This window comes from Lycium barbarum, chromosome 12 (assembly GCF_019175385.1).
Source record: "Lycium barbarum isolate Lr01 chromosome 12, ASM1917538v2, whole genome shotgun sequence".
Classification (NCBI taxonomy): domain Eukaryota; kingdom Viridiplantae; phylum Streptophyta; class Magnoliopsida; order Solanales; family Solanaceae; genus Lycium; species Lycium barbarum.
In genome coordinates this window covers 103,795,469-103,800,351 of record NC_083348.1, presented here as the reverse complement: position 1 = coordinate 103,800,351, position 4,883 = coordinate 103,795,469, and the positions used below count along the sequence as shown (strand labels likewise).

The following is a 4,883-nucleotide window of genomic DNA, read 5'->3' as shown; positions in this document are numbered from 1 at the left end:
GCGGAGGAAGGACCAATATTTTTTAGCCAAATTAATGGCCCAAAACACAAATACAATATCATTTTCATACCCAAATAATTAGCCCACATTTTAATACTCAACCCACATTATCAGCCCAAACGGACCAACCCATTACCCGACCCGACCCGGTCCAACTCTCCCTTCTTACCCTAACCCTACCTTTTCCTTTTCTTTTTCTCTAAATCCCTTCCGCCGCTCTTCGGCTTCTCTCTCGCTCCCTTTCTTCTCCTCTCTTTCGCCTCCCTCATCTCACTGCCCCTCACGTTCCACACACCTCTCCTTGTCTCCCTCACGTGCTCCCCCCTGCCATCCCTGCTCCCTTCACTCTCTTCTGTCCCCTTCACGTTCCACCCCACTTCACCCTACACCCTTCCACTTCTCCTCTTTCCCACGCCTCTGTCCATCTTGTCCCTCACGCCTATTCCTCCCAGATTCCCCTTTCTCTTCCTCGGGAGCAAACCCTATAAAGACAGATCGAAAGGAAGAAAAGAAAAAAGGAAAAGAAGAAAGAGGACTTTTATTTTTCGGCCACTACTTTAATTTCGAGTTTTGCCCAAATTTTTGGTTTCGGGTTCAATCATTATCGGTATTTTGAGATCATTCGAAAAAAAAAAATCAAACCAAACTTCTTTTAAAAGAGTATTCTGTACTATCGGGATTTCGATTGGAAAGATTTTTGAGCTTTGAGTTCGTCGTGTTCGAAAACGTAGATTCGTGAGCGCCGACGACCCCGTTCACTGCATCACGAACAGGTAAAATCTGATGATATTTTGACTTATTGCTTCGTTAGAATTCCGTTAGTATAGAAAATCATGTTGTGATGTCTTGTTGTTACCATTTCACTCAAATCTGGCTTATTGGCACTGTCTAGATTAGTTTAGATACCATCGCATTTTATATGTTTGTTATTATTGTTTGACCTCATTCCAGTATGTGTTTGTCCATTTTTTTGTTTTAATGTTTTAGATTAAATTCCAAGTAGGGAGCTATGTGATTGTCATTTTTTGTTCAGTCTAATTAGTTTTAGCATGTGCTTATGCGTTTGTTTGGTCTCAGTTAGTAAGCATGTATCGAGTACATTGTTTATGCTTAGGACTATTTAATTGGATTTGTTTAAAGTTCAACTGCTAGGTTACCAGTGAGCATGTATACCTGCGTTTCTTGGATTAGTTTGATTTGTGTGTATGAACATGTAAATCAGTTAACTGGTAGTCATGTGTTGATATAGTCTTAAAGGAGTGAACATTAGTGTCAATCCAAGTTCATGCCTGCTTGCGTAGCGTTTGTCTATATGTGCTTATAGTATGTGCAATTCTGTGTTTGTCAATCTGATTACGTAAAAGCATGCCTTACAGGGGTGAACCAAGTATGCAACTGATTGATTTTTCTCAAGTTAGATCCTCTGTTAGTTGAAGCTGTCCCTTTAAGTGCATAATGCGATGTAAATATATGTTACTATGGTCAAGAGGATAAATTTAAGCTGGGAAAGAGCATTTTCTGCCTTACTTAGGATTAGTATAGACAAGTGATTGCATTAGTAAGCCCTGTGCCACTGCTGTGCATACACAAGAGAGTCTCAACATCTTCTTTCACGTCTTCAAATATCATGTCGCTGGATGAAATTGAAGAGTCATGAGTGTTTATGGATTACTTTGAATGGCTTAGCATTTTAAAGAAAGCTGGAGTTAATACTAAATTTGTGTGGTTGCTACTAAACAAATGTGTGTCATATTATCTTTGTAATAATTCATCGGACATTTAACCATCTGTTAGAAATCAAGTCTTATGCCCATGATTTTCAGTAGTACGTATGTTGAGAAGCTGCCCATGTGTTGCTAAAAGAAAATGAGGACAGTCTCCATGATAGACTTAAGTAGAAGGGACATGGCATTAAAGTTTGCTTCTTTCTTCCTCTACTGATTTTTCTTTATGTGCTAAGTTTTCTTTGGTCCAAGATATGATGAGTTCCATTTAGTCTCTTCTTCCACCCAACTGTTCATGTGCTATTAAAAGGAAGCAGGGGAATATTGCATAATAGTTTAAGAAGGAAAGTAGGAATCACTATTGTTGTATGCTTATGTTTACAATTAGAAAATACAACTTGTGAATTTTTCAGAGTCATCTTGTTATTTTAAGAACCAGAATATGATTAAGTTGAGACACTTTCTAATAAGAACCACCCTGTTTTAACAGGATATTTTCCTTTATGAGTTGAATGATATTTCGTCTGGTACCTTTGTTTGTAATACCTCGCAGAATATTGGAATTGTTATTACTCGTTCGAAATGTTTGATTTATCCTAGAGGCTGCTGCTACCTGTCTAAATTGTTGAACTCTTCACATACATTTAGTCATTGCATAGTACTTTACCAAGATCTCTGTGTGACTCTGTTTTGGGGCTGGGCAGTATGTGCTATAATCTTGCTAGCTAGTCTGGAGTTCTGGGTCCTAGAATGCAGATGGAGGGTTTTAGAGTTTGTTTTCTTTCAATACAAAACATGGCATCTATGACCTTTCACTGGGTAATCTGAGGAACTTGCACATGTTGGGGATCTTATTTTGGTCAGAATGTGATCGAAATATACCATGCAATCTGCCTATGTCTAAAGGAACTTGCACTGTTTTCCTGGTCTGTCTCATTTTCAGTAGCCATGTACTGCTAAGCCCATGTCTGAAAGTTGCTTTGCTTGTATATTGCAAAGTATGTTTATATTTTGTATATTCAATATTATTCATTGATCGTATACTAATCATTTTCTTTTCATCTTTATGCATGAACATCGCATACGGGTCCCTCAGACTCGTCATCCCTTGCGTTCAGTGTTGGGCCATAGCCCAACGGGGTCTTCTCCTTTCCTGTCCAGGCTGCCCACAACAAACAAAAATAAGAAAGATTGACTTTCTGGGCCAAAGCCCAATAACAAAATAGATCGTAACAGCAGCCTAGTCACAGCAGTCTAAAAATGGGTTGAGCCCATTTAATTTATTTGCTCTTCCATTTCATTTCGTGCATTTTAATTATATTGTACAACTAACACTTTATTTGTTTATTTTCTTAGCTAGATCGAACCTTGGTAGAACTAGTGGTTTAATTTTAGCAAAATGGGTAGGGATAACTAAAGTTCAATCCCATAGTCCCATTTTCCTCTTTTATTAAATTATCTATAGTACTTAACATTTATCTGTAATTAAAACAATTGATTTTCGAGGGCGTGAAATCATGAACACATATACATCGCCAGTTATATTTTCATTCCTATTGGCATGAATTCAAATACTTTTTTTTTAACCATTCTTCGAGTTTAAATTAGACACGTATAGCTTCAGCTAGGTATAGTTAGTCAACTCAATAAAAGAAGAAGAAAAAAAAATCTTACCTTATTCGTATTCTTTAAAACAAAATCATTCAAAACTTTCCCCTTTTGAGTTATTTTCAACTATGTTTAATATGCTACATATCCTGCGTTTTTTTTTTTTTAGTTTATAACTAAACTCTTCTATGTATAACTAAACTCTTTTAATTATTATAGATTTATTATAAGTCCTGTCTTTAAACAGCATTATATTGCTATTTATAATTTTAACAATATTTACAAACTATCTCTCAAATATTAAAATATTTATATTTGTATTCTCTCAGCCTAATTAATCATAAGTCCGGTCGGTTAACCATTGTTAAATGGGTCTTAAAGGATGTCTAATACCTTACCTTTAGACTAATTGAACCCTTACTTAAAATTTTAAGTTTCGCAGACCTTAAACAGAGTTAACTTTAAATATAACTTTAACAAACTTTAGGTGTCCTAATTCACCATAAATAATTAGGTGGCGACTCTTTAATATAAACAATAAAATAGGAATCTCCGATACGTGACAATATGTATAAAGTTGTATGTGTATTGTGATATGATAAAGTACATATAAATTGTATAAAATCTAATCAAAGTATGTATAGATTATGAGAAAGTATATATGTATAATAAGTTTTCTGATTGATACAAACCAAATTCCATCCACATTTCATACACATCAGTTTTCAACATTTTAAGTCTAATTGATATCTAATTTGTTTGCATTTCAAACACATTGTGCTGCATATAATAAAATTGACATATAGCAGACTCCATACACAATTCATACATATAATAGTTTTTAACATTTTTAAAACTATAGTTTATATAATTTATACAGATTTTCAAAACACACAATGATCATATATATCTCAAAACAATACAAATCAATTTTTATAGATAATTAATAATAAGAAGAAGTTAAATGGTAACTATTTTAGAATTAAGTGCACATTTAAAATCAAACTTTTTTCCTTATAAAAAGCGTAAAATTGTGGGTATCCCATTAAGTTCAAATCTAATATACTTTGAAATTTTATTGATATGTTTTGTAAATAAGAAAAGTACCCTAATGTTTTGTAATATAAAGTCTTAAATAGATATTATTAGGTCATTTTTTCCTTTTAATTATGGTCCAGAATCCAGAAGGTTTCTCTGGATTTATTAGAGGGAAGAGTTGGCCCAAGAACTTAACTTGCTTGCACAAGAAACTAAAATCTTTTGTTTACTGATTGAAAGCGTCAGAAGTGCTAATTAAGTAAGTGAAAATAAAATTCTCACACTCCATATATTTTGCATCTAGAAGGAAGTAAAATTTATCTCTGATTAATTCAAAGGATAATTTTTTTTTTTTTTGTAAACAAGTCATGAAAGTGACAAAACCTTTTATTAATTCAAAGTCTAAAATATTAAAGATGATTATAGAATATAATTTAGTTTTCTAGGTTATAAAAGTCAATAAGTATTTTTCTTTGGGAACTGGAGACAGTACTATGGAAGATATAAAATCAA

At 33.7% G+C, this 4,883-nt stretch overlaps 1 long non-coding RNA gene across 1 annotated transcript; it reads left to right on the top strand.

Moving 5' to 3' along the window:
- Positions 1 to 205: 205 nt before the first annotated feature.
- Positions 206 to 3,239, top strand: LOC132621790 (uncharacterized). The gene is made up of 2 exons (XR_009575692.1): positions 206 to 773; positions 2,821 to 3,239. It is a non-coding gene; the product is annotated as an uncharacterized LOC132621790 (long non-coding RNA).
- The last annotated feature ends 1,644 nt before the right edge of the window (positions 3,240 to 4,883 follow it).